Source organism: Pleurodeles waltl, chromosome 7 (genome assembly GCF_031143425.1).
Source record: "Pleurodeles waltl isolate 20211129_DDA chromosome 7, aPleWal1.hap1.20221129, whole genome shotgun sequence".
NCBI lineage: Eukaryota > Metazoa > Chordata > Amphibia > Caudata > Salamandridae > Pleurodeles > Pleurodeles waltl.
In genome coordinates this window covers 1,499,426,848-1,499,442,979 of record NC_090446.1, presented here as the reverse complement: position 1 = coordinate 1,499,442,979, position 16,132 = coordinate 1,499,426,848, and the positions used below count along the sequence as shown (strand labels likewise).

At 50.9% G+C, this 16,132-nt stretch overlaps 1 protein-coding gene across 3 annotated transcripts in view; it reads left to right on the top strand.

Annotated features, from left to right (window-relative positions):
* The window catches only part of LOC138246584 (interferon-inducible GTPase 5-like), a 60,818-nt gene that overhangs the window by 28,637 nt on the left and 16,049 nt on the right, over positions 1-16,132 (top strand). The window contains exon 2 of one of the 3 annotated variants that reach the window (XM_069201273.1): positions 2,306-2,473. The exons of 1 other annotated variant lie outside the window; for it this stretch is intronic. The gene's annotated coding sequence lies outside the window, so the exon portion shown is untranslated. Of the gene's footprint in view, positions 1-2,305; positions 2,474-10,659; positions 10,809-16,132 lie in introns of those variants that run through there. One more of the 3 variants, XM_069201272.1, reaches the window with a different exon arrangement.

Sequence of the window (16,132 nt, the reverse complement as noted above, 5' to 3'; positions counted from 1 at the left end):
GTCCTCAAGGTCTTTCGTCTGATCGGCCTGTTCGCTTCTTGCATTCTGTTGGTCACTAATGCACGCTGGCATATGAGGGCTCTTCAGTGGTGCCTCCGCAGGCAGTGGTTTCAACACAGAGGAGATCTCGGGGAGTCAATAAAGATCTCCAGAGACACTGCAGCGGATCTCCGATGGTGGGCTGCGGAAGGCAAACTTTCTCAAGGAAAGCTGTTTTTGCTGCCAACTCCGGTGACCACAGTGATAACGGATGCCTCCACCTTAGGGTGGGGAGGTCATCTGGAGGATCCGGAGATCAAGGGTCATTGATCTCCAGTAGAGCAGAGGTTTCATATCAATCTGCTGGAACTGCGGGTGATTCGTTTGGCCCTCAAGGCCTTCCTCCTGTCCCTTTGCGGCCAGTCAGTTCAGATCCTGATGGACAACACGACCGCAATGTGGTATATCAACAAGCAGGGGGGTGTAGGGTCGTACCTTCTTTGCAGAGAGGCTCTGCGACTCTGGTCCTGGGCTCGGGACCATCGGCTTTGCATAGTAGCAAACCATCTGGCTGGGGTCCAAAACGTAAGGACGGACAGACTCAGTTGCTTCTTCTCGGACGACCACGAGTGGCGTCTGCTTTCGGACGTGGGATTTTCCGCAGATAGACCTATTTGCCACTCGGGAGAACGTGCACTGTCCGTCGTTCTGCAGCCTTCAGTATCAGATGCAAGGATCGTTGGGGGACGCATTTCAGATGTCCTGGTGTCCTGGTGCAACCAGTTGCTTTACGCGTTTCCCCCCATACCCTTGGTTCCTCAGGTTTTGAGGAAGATTCGCCAAGACCGGGCCCAAGTCATTCTAATAGCTCCGGATTGGCCACAAAAGGTATGGTATGCAGACCTTCTTCAACTCTCTCTGTGCCCTTCGCTCCGTCTCTCTCTCAGGGCAGACCTCCTCTCGCTGTCGCAGGGCAGGTTTTACACCCCCACCTCCAGAGCCTGCACCTTCATGCCTGGAGATTGAGCGGGGCAACCTGAGTGCTTTTTCTCTCCCACCAGAGGTGGTGGACGTTCTTTTATCGGCCAGGTGACACTCTATCTATCTTTCGGCCCTTTCGGCCTTCTTATGTCTTCCAGATCAACCCTCTTTATTCAAATCTCCTTTGGTTTTACGATTTTCGAAGGGGCTTACTAATAGGTTTCCTCCAACTCCTTTTATCATGCCGCAGTGGGACCTGAATCTAGTGTTGACCTTTTTGATGGGCTCTCCCTTTGAGCCGCTTCATTCTTGTCCCTTGAGGTATTTGTTTTTCAAAACTGTGTTTCTGACAGCCATTACGTCGGCTAGACGTGTTAGTGAACTGCAGGCCCTTTCTGTTCACCCGCCTTTTACAACTTTTCATAAGGACAAGGTGGTTTTGAGGGCAAGGGCAGCTTTCCTCCCCAAGGTAGTGTCGCCGTTTCACTTGGGACAATCCATAACTCTCTTGTTGTTCTACCCTCCTCCGCACCCATCTAAGGAGGAGGAGAGACTCCATCGTCTGGACCCTAGGAGGGCTCTCAGCATTTATATCGACATGACAAGAGAGTTCCGGTTGGATGAACAACTCTTTATCGGATACGTGGGGAAGAGGAAGGGGAAGGCCGTCCGCAAGAGAACGCTCTCCAGGTGGGTCGTTCTCTGTATAAAAATACGTTATTCATTGGCGAAGAAAGATCTTCCTGAGGGGATCAGAGCCCATTCTACCAGGGCCAAGTCGGCATCATCGGCTTTGGCCAGAGGTGTTCCGGTGGCGGACATCTGTAAGGCCGCGACTTGGTCTTCCCTCCACACCTTTGTAAAGCGTTATTGTCTGGATTCTGAGGTGCGGAGGGATGGCCATTTTGCGCGGTCTGTGCTGCAGGAGTTCCTAGTGTGACCAGACGGACACCCTCCTCTGAGGTGGGACTGCTTTGGGACTCTATTCATTAGGTGAGGAATCCACAGGTAGTTGTATCCATCAGAAGAGCAAGTTACTTACCTTCGATAACGCTTTTTCTGGTGGATACATTAGCTACCTGTGGATTCCTCACGGTCCCTCCCACCTCCCCATTGTCTGTCTGGTCATACCGGGTTCGCCTTGGGTGTGCACTTCAGTGCCTTAAATTCTATGTTTCTATATATGTATATATGTTCATAGTTGCAATTCAGGTTATTTCCATATTTGCAAACTGCTCATGATGGTATGTTCTTTTTAAGGAACTTTTTGTGAAAGTTTTAATATGAAGGTTCTCTATAATGTTTGAAGTGTTTAGATTGTCAGTGTTTTTTGTATGTTTCAAAGGCACGTCAAAAATGGCGTAAACTGACGTCAGCATGGCGGCGAGGGCCTCTTATTGTCACAATGATGTCACACGGAGCCGCATGGAGTCGGGCAATTGTGACGTCCTCGCCGAGGTGCAGAGCTAGAGAGAAGTTCCGTTGAATGCTACGCAAGGGAAGAATTCATTAGGTGAGGAATCCACAGGTAGCTAATGTATCCACCAGAAAAAGCGTTACCGAAGGTAAGTAACTTGCTCTTTTGTACTATTTGAGCAAGAAACTATTTTTTGTTAAAATCTGCAGATTATGCAGCAGATGATGGATTATGTCTCATATGCATATGCAGCAAATATATAATTATGTGAAAAACGCAGCAGCCGCACAATTGCATAATTCCAGTGGCCCTTGTTGTTGGCAAGTGGAAATCCACTTTAGGGGTGTCAGGCTTCCTTCCAGTCCTCTGCTCTCCTGTACTCTTGGCTGCAGCTGTCGTCAGGGCAGTCTGTGTGCATCTTGTGTGCATCTGCTGTGTCCTCCACCGCCTTCTGCCCTGCACACTGAGCCCCGTGGCTGTCAGTGTGGAACATGGATGCACTGACAGATTGCCAAGCTTCCTTCAGCTCAGTGCCTGCTTCTGGCCTGCATCATCCTCCCAAGGTCCGGTCACAGCTGTTATTCCTGAGTCCGGTTCGCTGCCCACCTCTGCCCTCTGCACACTGAGCCCCATGCCTGTCAGTGTGAAGCATGGATGCACTGACAGAGCCCCATGCCTGTCAGTGTGAAGCATGGATGCACTGACAGATTGCCAAGCTTCCTTCAGCTCAGTGCCCGCTTCTGGCCTGCACCATCCTCCTGAGGTCAGGTAACTGAGCTGTTAGTCCTGATTCCTGTTTGCTGCTCACCTCTGCCCTCTGTATACTGAACCCTGTGACTGTCAGCGAGGAACATGGTGCACTGACAGATTGCCAAGCTTCCTTCAGCTCAGTGCCCGCTTCTGGCCTGCACCATTCTCCTGAGGTCAGCTCACCGAGCTGTTAGTTCTGAGTCCCGTTCGCTGCTCACCTCTGTGTACTACACCCTGGGTGTAGCCAGTGCAGAGGGTGCCGCATTCACTGGGTCTCTGCCCTCTGTACACTGAGACCCCTGGCTGCCAGTGCACACCATGGCCCCACTGTCCGCCTAAGCACTTCTGTGCATTTACAATCACTGGGGCCTTGTGAGGAGTATGAATCCGCTATTTGGCTTATTTTCAGTTCACTGTCCACCTCTGCTCCCCTGTACACCGACTCTGCTGGTTGTCAGTGCAGTGTGTGCACTCACTGTCCATCTCTCTCCTGCACACCTGGCCCGTTGTCAGTGCAGTGTGTGCAGCCTCTGTCTTCTGCACACCAGGCCCGTTGCTGTCGGTGCAGTGTGTGCACTCACTGTCCATCTCTCCTCACACCAGGTGTGTTGTTATAGGTGCAGTGTGTGCACTCACTGTCCATCTCTACTCTCTGCACACCAGGCCTGTTGTTGTCCGTGCAGTGTGTGCACTCAGTGTCTGTCTCTCCTCTCTACACACCAGGCCCGTTGCTATCAGTGCAGTGTGTGCACTCACTGTCCATCTCTCCCCTCTGCACACCAAGTCCGTTGCTGTCGGTGCAGTGTGTGCACTCACTGCCCATATGTCCTCTGCACACCTGGTTTGTTGCTGTCAGTGCAGTGTGTGCAATCACTGGCCATCTATCCTGACAACAAGTGTGTTGTTGTCAGTGAAGTGTGTTCACTTACTGGCCATCTCTCCTCTCTGCACACCAGGTCTGTTGTTGTCCGTGCAGTGAGTGCACTCACTGTCCATCTGTCCTCTCTGCACACCAGGCCCGTTGCTGTCGGTGCAGTGTGTGCACTCACTGTCCATCTCTCCTCTCTGCACACCAGGTCTGTTGTCATCCGTGCAGTGAGTGCACTCACTGTCCATCTCTCCTCTCTGCACACCAGGCCAGTTGTTGTCAGTGCAGTGTGTGCACTCACTGTCCATCTGTCGTCTGCACACCAGGCCAGTTGTCAGTGCAGTGTGTGCACTCACTGTCCATCTCTCCTCTCTGCAACCCAGGCCCGTTGCTGTAAGTGCAGTGTGTGCACTCACTGTCCATCTCTGTACACCGGGTCTGTTGCTGTCAGTGCAGTGTGTGCACTCACTGTCCATCTCTCCTCACACCAGGTCTGTTGCTGTCAGTGCAGTGAGTGTACTCACTGTCCATCTCTCCCCTCTGCACACCAGGTCAGTTGCTGTTGGTGCAGTGTGTGCACTCACTGCCCATCTCTCCTCTCTGCACACCGGGTCTGTTGCTGTCTGTGCTGTGTGTGCACTTACTGTCCATTTCTGCACACCGGGTCTGTTGCTGTCAATGCAGTGTGTGCACTCACTGTCCATCTCTCCTCACACCAGGTCCGTTGCTGTCAGTGCAGTGTGTGCACTCACTGTCCATCTCTCCTCTCTGCACACCGGGTCTGTTGCTGTCAGTGCAGTGTGTGCACTCACTGTCCATCTCTCCTCTCTGCACACCGGGTCTGTTGCTGTCAGTGCAGTGTGTGCACTCACTGTCTATCTCTGCACACCGGGTCTGTTGCTGTCAGTGCAGTGTGTGCACTCACTGTCCATCTCTGCACACCTGGCCTGTTGCTGTCAGTGCAGTGTGTGCACTCACTGGCCATCTCTCATCTCTGCACAGCAGGTCTGTTACTGTGAGTGCAGTGTGTGCACTCACTGTCCATCTCTCCTCTCTCTACACCAGGCCCGTTGCTGTCAGTGCAGTGAGTGCACTCACTGTCCATCTCTCCTCTCTGCACACCGGGTCTGTTGTCAGTGCAGTGAGTGCACTCACTGCCCATCTCTTCTCTCTGCACACCAGGTCCGATGTTGTCAGTGCAGTGTGTGCATTCACTGTCCATCTCTGCACACCGGGTCTGTTGTTATCAGTGCAGTGAGTGCACTCACTGCCCTTCTCTCCTTTCTGCACACCAGGTCCGATGCTGTCAGTGCAGTGTGTGCACTCACTGTCCATCTCTGCACACCGGGTCTGTTGGTGTCAGTGCAGTGAGTGCACTCACTGCCCATCTCTCCTCTCTGCACACCAGGTTGTCACGTGGGCTCTCATTATCCTAAATGAGACTACTGGATTTCTAGGTAGCAGGGTTGTTCCTGGTGTGGGGGACTAAGGGCCTGATTCTAACTTTGGAGGACGGTGTTAAACCGTCCCAAAAGTGGCGGATATACCACCTACCGTATTACGAGTCCATTATATCCTATGGAACTCGTAATACGGTAGGTGGTATATCCGCCACTTTTGGGACGGTTTAACACCGTCCTCCAAAGTTAGAATCAGGCCCTAAGTCTTACCCACTTGGAAGGACCACTGTCACCCCAAATCCGTTTTTGCTCCGGCTAACTAGCAGTGCCTCATCTCTCCCGAGGGGAAGATATGATTGGGCAGCCGAGCGCATGACATCTTTGGAACTTCTCAGGGAAGTCGTGGTCACTCAGATCCAAACCAGCTCTCTCATTTACAGTATGATCTCATATACAAATGACAAAGGCAGTTTGAGTTTTATAGATTGTTTTAATAAAACAACTGTATTTTAGATATTAAGGCGTGAGCCGCAATAACCAGAACCATACAACACAGTAGGATTGAAATAGTCACGAGGAGAGTGAAACATAAGGATAACGCTATCATGGTGTTGATAAATTCTACTCTCTCTCAGTTAGTTCTATTTAGAGCACAGCATGTTAAGCTTCTAACTTGCCTTTTAGATTTCCTGGGAAGCCATCAACCCTAATACGTGAGCAAAGGCCTGTGATCTGGTTCAGCATCTGCAACGAGGCAGTCAGCGTCTAGTTGTGGTTCCCTGGTCGGAATCTCCCTCTTCCCTGTATTAGGACAAGGAAGTGTTTTTATAACTAACATGTCAGATTGATCACAAAATGTCCCTACGTAAGATTGCCAAAGACTAAACTCCTACCACATCTATCGGCAATGTACCAGACTGTATCCTTGACTGAAGCACAGAGTGAACAAGAATGTCTTATTGAAAACTCCAGTGCTGAAGTAGGCTAAACAGTGTGATATAAAAAATAAAACAAGACCGTGGAACTGGCTATTGAAAAATAACAGTATGAAGCTGAATAAAAAGCATTTAGAGCAAAGTGCACAGAGGCTCTAAGCTGCGAGCAAAGGAATAAAATACATCCAGGGCAAAGTGCACAAAGGCCTAACGCCTGAAGCTATCGCGCAAAGGATACATAAAACTGACCACACTACAATGTGTGTTGTTATAAGTGCAGTGTGTGCACTCACTGCCCATCTCTCCTCACTGCACGCCGGGTCTATTGTTGTCCGTGCATTGGGTGCACACACTGGCCATCTCTCCTCTCTGCACACCGGGTCTGTTGGTGTCAGTGCAGTGAGTGTACTCACTGCCCATCTCTCCTCTCTGCACGCCGGGTCTGTTGTCCGTGCAGTGTGTGCACTCACTGCCCTTCTCTCCTTTCTGCACACCAGGTCTGATGCTGTCAGTGCAGTGAGTGCACTCACTGTCCATCTCTGCACACCGGGTCTGTTGTCGTCCGTGCAGTGATTTCACTCACTGCTCATCTCTCCTCTCTGCACACCAGGTCTGTTGTCGCCCATGCAGTGAGTGCACTCACTGCCCATCTCTCCTCTCTGCACGCCGGGTCTATTGTCAGTGCAGTGTGTGCACTCACTGCCCATCTCTCCTCTCCGCACAACGAGTCTGTCAGTGCAGTGTGTGCACTCACTGTCCATCTCTCCTCTCTGCACACCAGGTCTGTTGTCAGTGCAGTGAGTGCACTCACTGCCCATCTCTCCTCTCTGCACGCCAGGTCTGTTGTCAGTGCAGTGAGTGCACTCACTGTCCATCTCTCCTCTCTGCACACCGGATCCGTTGTTTTCAGTTCAGCGTGTGCACACACTGTCCATCTCTCCTCACAGCAGGTGTGTTGTCCGTGCAGTGTGTGCACTCACTGTCCATCTCTGCACACTGGGTCTGTTGCGGTCAGTGCAGTGAGTGCACTCACTGTCCATCTCTCCTCCCTGCACACCGGGTCTGTTGCTGTCAGTGCAGTGTGTGCACTCACTGTCCATCTCTGCACACTGGTCTGTTGTCAGTGCAGTGTGTGCACTCACTGTACATCTCTGCACACCGGGTTTATTGTTGTCAGTGCAGTAAGTGCACTCACTACCCATCTCTCCTCCCTGCACACCGGGTCTGTTGCTGTCAGTGCAGTGTGTGCACTCACTGCCCATCTCTCCTCTCTGCACGCCGGGTCTGTTGTCGTCCGTGCAGTGTGTGCACTCACTGCCCATCTCTCCTCTCTGCACAACGGGTCTGTTGTTATCAGTGCAGTGAGTGCACTCACTGTTCATCTCTCCTCACACCAGAACTGTTGTCGTCCGTGCAGTGAGTGCACTCACTGTCCATCTCTGCACAACGGGTCTGTTGTCGTCCGTGCAGTGAGTGCACTCACTGCTCATCTCTCCTCTCTGCACACCAGGTCTGTTGTCGTCCGTGCAGTGAGTGCACTCACTGCCCATCTCTCCTCTCTGCACGCCGGGTCTGTTGTCAGTGCAGTGTGTGCACTCACTGCCCATCTCTCCTTTCCGCACAACGAGTCTGTTGTCAGTGCAGTGTGTGCACTCACTGTCCATCTCTCCTCTCTGCACACCAGGTCTGTTGTCAGTGCAGTGAGTGCACTCACTGCCCATCTCTCCTCTCTGCACGCCGGGTCTGTTGTCAGTGCAGTGAGTGCACTCACTGTCTATCTCTCCTCTCTGCACACCGGATCCGTTGTTTTCAGTTCAGCGTGTGCACACACTGTCCATCTCTCCTCATAGCAGGTGTGTTGTCTGTGCAGTGTGTGCACTCACTGTCCATCTCTGCACACTGGGTCTGTTGCGGTCAGTGCAGTGAGTGCACTCACTGTCCATCTCTCCTATCTGCACACCAGGTCTGTTGTCAGTGCAGTGTGTGTACTCACTGTCCATCTCTCCTCTCTGCACGCCGGGTCTGTTGTCGTCCGTGCAGTGAGTGCACTCACTGTCCATCTCTCCTCCCTGCACACCGGGTCTGTTGCTGTCAGTGCAGTGTGCGTACTCACTGTCCATCTCTGCACACCGGTCTGTTGTCAGTGCAGTGTGTGCACTCACTGTACATCTCTGCACACCGGGTTTATTGCTGTCAGTGCAGTAAGTGCACTCACTACCCATCTCTCCTCCCTGCACACCGGGTCTGTTGCTGTCAGTGCAGTGTGTGCATTCACTGCACATCTCTCTTCCCTGCACACCGGTCTGATGTCAGTGCAGTGAGTGCACTCACTGCCCATCTCTCCTCCCTGCACACCGGTCTGTTGTCAGTGCAGTGTGTGCACTCACTGCCCATCTCTCCTCTCTGCACGCCAGGTCTGTTGCTGTCAGTGCAGTGTGTGCACTCACTGCACATCTCTCCTCCCTGCACACCTGGTCTGTTGCTGTCAGTGCAGTGTGTGCATTCACTGCACATCTCTCTTCCCTGCACACCGGTCTGATGTCAGTGCAGTGAGTGCACTCACTGCCCATCTCTCCTCCCTGCACACCGGTCTGTTGTCAGTGCAGTGTGTGCACTCACTGCCCATCTCTCCTCTCTGCACGCCAGGTCTGTTGCTGTCAGTGCAGTGTGTGCACTCACTGCGCATCTCTCCTCCCTGCACACCGGGTCTGTTGCTGTCAGTGCAGTGTGTGCACTCACTGCGCATCTCTCCTCCCTGCACACCTGGCCTGTTGCTGTCAGTGCAGTGTGTGCACTCACTGCGCATCTCTCCTCCCTGCACACCTGGCCTGTTGCTGTCAGTGCAGTGGGTGCACTCACTGCGCATCTCTCCTCCCTGCACACCTGGTGTGTTGCTGTCAGTGCAGTGGGTGCACTCACTGCGCATCTCTCCTCCCTGCACACCGGTCTGTTGCTGTCAGTGCAGTGAGTACACTCACTGCGCATCTCTCCTCCCTGCACACCTGGCCTGTTGCTGTCCGTGCAGTGTGTGCACTCACTGCCCATCTCTCCTCCCTGCACACCGGTCTGTTGTCAGTGCAGTGTGTGCACTCACTGCCCATCTCTCCTCTCTGCACGCCAGGTCTGTTGCTGTCAGTGCAGTGTGTGCACTCACTGCGCATCTCTCCTCCCTGCACACCTGGTCTGTTGCTGTCAGTGCAGTGGGTGCACTCACTGCGCATCTCTCCTCCCTGCACACCGGTCTGTTGCTGTCAGTGCAGTGAGTGCACTCACTGCGCATCTCTCCTCCCTGCACACCTGGCCTGTTGCTGTCCGTGCAGTGTGTGCACTCACTGCGCATCTCTCCTCTCTGCACACCGGGTCTGTTGTCAGTGCAGTGAGTGCACTCACTGCCCATCTCTCCTCCTTGCACACCTGGCCTGTTGCTGTCAGTGCAGTGTGTGCACTCACTGCGCATCTCTCCTCCCTGCACACCTGGCCTGTTGCTGTCAGTGCAGTGTGTGCACTCACTGCGCATCTCTCCTCCCTGCACACCTGGCCTGTTGCTGTCAGTGCAGTGTGTGCACTCACTGCGCATCTCTCCTCCCTGCACACCTGGCCTGTTGCTGTCAGTGCAGTGTGTGCACTCACTGCGCATCTCTCCTCCCTGCACACCTGGCCTGTTGCTGTCAGTGCAGTGTGTGCACTCACTGCGCATCTCTCCTCTCTGCACACCGGTCTGTTGTCAGTGCAGTGTGTGCACTCACTGCGCATCTCTCCTCCCTGCACACCTGGCCTGTTGCTGTCAGTGCAGTGTGTGCACTCACTGCGTATCTCTCCTCCCTGCACACCTGGCCTGTTGCTGTCAGTGCAGTGTGTGCACTCACTGCCCATCTCTCCTCCCTGCACACCTGGCCTGTTGCTGTCAGTGCAGTGTGTGCACTCACTGCGTATCTCTCCTCCCTGCACACCTGGCCTGTTGCAGTGAGTGCAGTGTGTGCACTCACTGCCCATCTCTCCTCCCTGCACACCTGGCCTGTTGCTGTCAGTGCAGTGTGTGCACTCACTGCGCATCTCTCCTCCCTGCACACCTGGCCTGTTGCTGTCAGTGCAGTGTGTGCACTCACTGCGTATCTCTCCTCCCTGCACACCTGGCCTGTTGCTGTCAGTGCAGTGTGTGCACTCACTGCCCATCTCTCCTCCCTGCACACCTGGCCTGTTGCTGTCAGTGCAGTGTGTGCACTCACTGCGCATCTCTCCTCCCTGCACACCTGGCCTGTTGCTGTCAGTGCAGTGGGTCACACCCAGCGCCAGGTGACGCAGGCACAGCGAGTGCTTCCTCGGGCTGGTTTCGTTTCCTGGCCTCCGACTCTCCTGTCCGTGGTGCAGCCTCCTGGGAGGAGGTTCCCTCCCTAGAGACAGCCGAAGAGACGACAGCAGAGCGGAGACACACACGGCAGGACCGGCCGGACCCTCCACACCGGGACCAGCACTGACGGGTGGGTGCCTCCTTTACATGCTACTTCCTGCCATGCTCGCGTTGTACTCGTCACCAGATCTTATACTCAGTCATGGGGACCGCGGCTTGCTAGCATTCACTCAGTGTTCGTTCTGCACGTTTGTAGGGAGACTTGGACCAGCATCTCTTTTTTTAGCATTCAAAGACGTGAGGTAAACGCATTACAGACAAGCGATAGTCTGGATAATGTTTTTAACGTTCACTATGCATTTTAATCAATTTGCAGCGTTTTGGGTTGTCTTCAGCCATGGTTTCCAGTGGGAGTGCTGGGGCACTTTCACCAGTTAACTGGGATTGTCCTCAGTTGAGGTGATTACAGGAAACTAACAACTGCCCCTCCACATCAACCCTCACCTGTCTGGGTCACCCGTGACGGCACCCCACCCATCGAAGGAAACGAGGGGGGTCCAGCCAGATCCCAGGACCGGCAGCTGTGAGTGAACCAGTTTCGAGCTGGCCCCAGTGAAATATGCTGAATTTCTTCTAGTGTAGTTTGCCCAAACCAAGACACATTCATTGTCCGCAGGAATGTGCGGGAGGCGAGGGGCTTTCTTTTTTACACTTCCTAGTTGGGCCAAAACAAAGGCCTAACTTAAATGGCCACTGGCTCTCCTTTCGTCCAGCGTCATCCTGGCTTTGGAGCTATCGGGACACAAACACCTAGATGCAATGGAGGGAAACAAAGGCGCACAGCTCAACCACTTCACGAGTCCTTAAGAGAAACTGTGGTTTGGAGGTAGGCTTTTGACGTTTTTTAAGGCCTTGTGTACAAGAGATATGCATGCACTGTAAGAACGCCAGGTGTGTCCATGGGCCATATGTACAAAGCATTTTTGCAGACAGAACCAATCCGATTGGGCAATTTCCGACCGCAAAAATGCTTTTAAATATGTACAAAACACAAATGGCGATTCGGTAACAGGTTTGTGTTTGTGATTCCGTATTAGGAATGCCCGTGTTTACGGCGTCCCTTCCAAATACCGAATCTGAATGGGATGTACAATTGTTTTGCAACCGAATTACGGTCGCAAAACTTTCATATTTGACCGACTCCTTGAAGGAGGTGGTAACCCATTCGCAAATGGGAAGGGGTCCTCAAGGGACCCCTTCCCCTTTCAGAACTGGAATACAATATTTTTAGGAGCAGGCAGTGGTCCCACTGACCACTGCCTGCTCTTAAAAGATGAAACTTCAAAGGCTCATTTTTTTCTTTTAAATGCATCCTGTTTTCTTTTAAGGAAAACAGGATGTGTTTAAAAAAAAGATTGTTTTATTTAAAACAAACCAAAGACATGTTCTGCTGTACCCAGCAGGCCACCATCCCTGTGTTAATATTCATAAAGTAGGTTTATTTGCGACCCACTAGGAATCACAAATGAAACTCAAAAGATTTTCATATATTTCAAATAGCAATTTCCTAATTGCTTTTTGCAGGAAATTGCAATTAGGAAATCGCTATTTGAAATCTTCACAAGTGTAGCTCTTTATGACTGAATACACAAATAATGATTTAAATAGCACTCAATTTTTTATTTAATTCTTTTATACTGTGGCTCATCTCTGTGTAGGCTATGGGAGCACTTCATATCATACGCACACTGTATAAAGAGAGAGTAAATCATGCAAGTGTGTAACTCAATGTACAGGAAATATTACAGAAGACAAAGAGCGTGATAAGGTCTAGGAGTCATATTCTTTCAGGTAGGCATTGTACGCTAAGAGTGATCGAGAGAAAGAGTACGTCAGGAATTAAAACATGACTCAGTAGTTTGGGTTGTCTGTACTAACAAAAGGATCCCTGTGTCAAAAGCAGTAAAACCCACTTTACTATCTACATAAAATACCCATCTGTTACACGAAGTGCTATGCAGCAGGCACTCTAACCCTCCATGCTAGTTTGAGACAAAAATGTGACTAGACTAAACGCATATCTGGTTGTAAGTGCATTAACCATCAGATCCATCTCACCATTATTATATTGCCCTAAAAATCACCAGGGAGGCAATGACACTGCGGCAGGTGCTGTAATTTTAATTATTTTATTTTTTTTTTTTATTAATTACTTTTTTTAATTAATGCCTAATTTTAATGCAGCCTCTTTGTGGATAATTAAGTGAGCCATGATAGATTTAGTCACATTTGTCCTATGATCTAAATTCTTTGCCAGAGTTTTTAAAGAATAAATATATACATAACCTGTCAGACTCCTCCCCTCATGAATCCACCCTCTTTTCCCTGCTACAACTTGACCCCCAAAATATGGTTTCCCGTGGTAAACTTTTTCCAATTCCAGCACTGCCCCCTTCGGTTTTCCTAATTACAATGGCTTGTGCACGCATAGCTGTATCCAAGGCCCTCACCATGCCTTGCGTTCAGTCTCAGCGTACCAGGTCTTAGGCCATCTTGAAACGCTTTACCCGCCCAATCGCTGGGGTTTCTTTTTCTGCTGGGAAGGAGCATCACCACACTTGACAGACCTTGCATTCTAGGCCAGCCTTAGTCAAGGCGGGACTGGCCGTACTGGGCATCAGGTGTTTTCCCGGGAGGCGGGAAGGGTGGGGGCACTTTTGTTACTAGGGGGGTGGCTTTGTAGCAGGTAAGCAGTTTTAAAAGCACTGCAGAGTTTCTTGTATATCCAGCATTTTTCAGGCAACAGTAAAAAAGTGCCAAGATAACTCTGGTGATTAACATACCTACTGGAGAGAGATCGGAGTTTTGTCTAGTGGCAGTTTTGACTCAGCGCAGAAGGTTAATATGCCTGCTGCAAAGAATGTGTACTATGCAGGTTACAGAACAGTATTTATGTGCAATGCTCAGCTGGATACTGCTTTTGTCACTGTGCAGTTCATAAGTTACAATCATAATCTAGCACAGTGAGCCATGAACTGCCATCGAAGAGCTGCAAGTAAACTGCATGGTACATGTCAGAAGGTTATGCTTCTCCTAGTCTTTGATTATCCTAATTTTCTTAAAAAGGGTTTGTTTGGGCAGAATTGTTTTTTTTTTAGTAAAGTCAACCCTAACCACTTTGTTACAGTCTGAATCCTGAGTTTATGCTTCCCTAGGCCAATCACTCTTAAAAAAGTCCTACCAGTATGGATGGCATGCAAATCCTACATTTTGTAGTCCTCTTTGTCTCATATAACATTTCCTATACACTGATTTACACACGTATGATTCATTGTCTCTGTGTGAGTTATGTAAAGCGCTCCAGCAACCTATACTAGTTCTCAGTCCAGCCCTGGCCTTAGTTCACCAGAGCCCGGCACGCAGAAGAAAAAGTGGTCCCTCTGTGAGCGGAGACTCCCCTCCCAACCCCATTCCTTGTAAGTGGTCCCTCTGTGAACGGAGACTCCCCTCCCAAACCCCATTCCTTGTAAGTGGTACCTCTGTGAGCGGAGACTCCCCCTCTCAACCCCCATTCCTTGTAAGGGGTCCCTCTCCCCTCCTAAACCCCATTCCTTGTAAGTGGTCCCTCTGTGAGCGGAGACTCCCCTCCCAAGCCCCATTCCTTGTAAGGGGTCCCTCTCCGCTCCCAAACCCTATTCCTTGTAAGTGGTCCCTCTGTGAGCGGAGACTCCCCCTCCCAAACCCCATTCCTCGTGGTAGACAGCTCTGTGTCTGAGGCTGTTGATGTGTTCATGGGCTGAAGCCGAACAGCCCAACTCTCACTGTGTGCCACGGGCAGCGTCACTACCCCTATTTACCTGGTGTATTTGGGGGTTCAAGAGCCCCTCCTTAGCCACCTTTTCCCAAGCCTCGCTGAGGGGGTGAGTATAAAGATGTGTGGCGTGCCAAGTTTGTAGGTTTCTTTATCTGAGTAGGGACCTCCCTCTTGCTGACGCACTGGGCAGGTATAAAATAAGAAGGCCTCAGAAGACAATTCTACCCTCCTGAACCAGCCTGGCGCGCGCTGCAGGAAGTGCAAGAGGCGACTTCCTGTCCTTGGGACTTTTAACAGGAACATCACCTGCCAAGCAAGGCGGCCAGATGCAGAATGGGGCAGACCATTGACTTCTCGGCATTGCAGCTATACCTTAAATCGGAGAGTGTCCACAGCTCTCTCACAGGGCAGTGTCCTTGTTATCAGACAGTGTTCATACTTCCCAGCACGGCTACACTCCGTAGAGGGAGCTAGCGTTTCTAAGCAGAGCTCACCAGCACTCCCCGCAGTGCTGGTGCAGTTTTGAGTGGGACAGCACTGCCATGTCTCTAAATAAATGCTACATAAGGACAGACTATATCAGAACGTACAGCCTAGGCTTCACCCGCCATGCAAGCTTCTCTCACAAATATGGAACAGGTACAGCATAGACTTCAGCTGTACAAGCTTCTCTCACAAACACGGAACAGGTACAGCATAGACTTCATCCACCGCGCAAGCTTCTCTCACAAATATGGAACAGGTACAGCAAAGACTTCAGCTGTACAACCTTCTCTCAAGAACACGGAACAGGTACAGCATAGACTTCAGCTGTACAAGCTTCTCTCAAGAACACGGAACAGGTACAGCATAGACTTCAGCTGTACAAGCTTCTCTTGAGAACACAAACAGGTACAGCATAGACATCAGCAGTGAAAGCCTCTCTCAAGAACACGGAACAGGTACAGCCTAGACTTCACCCGCCGTGCAAGCTTCTCACCCAAACACAGAACAGGTACAGTATAGACATCAGCAGTGCAAGCTTCTCTCACAAACGGAGAACAGGTACAGCATAGACATCAGCAGTGCAAGTTTCTCTCCCAAACTCAGAACAGGTACAGCCTAGACTTCACCCGCCGTACAAGCTTCTCTCACAAACATGGAACAGGTACAGCACAGACTTCATCCGCTGTGCAAGCTTCTCTCACAGACACAGAACAATTACAGTATAGCCATCAGCTGTGCAAGCTTCTCTTTGAAATACCGAACAGGTACAGCATAAACATCATCCACTGTGCAAGCTCCTCTCATAAATACGGAACAGGTACAGTGTAGATATCAGCTGTGCAAGCTTCACTCCGAAATACCGAAGAGGTACAGCATAGACATCATGAACCGTGCAAGCTTCTCTCATAAACATGGAACAAGTACAGCATAGACATCAACTGTGAAAGCTTCTCGCCCAAACACAGAACAGGTACAGTGTAAACATCAGCTGTGCAAGCTTCTCTCCGAAATACCAAACAGGTGGAGCATAGACTTTATCCACAGTGCAAGCTTCTCTCATAAACCTGGAACAGATACAGCGTAGATATCACAAATACAAGCTTCTCTCACAAACACGAAATAGGTACTGCATGGACTTTATCTGTGCAAGCTTC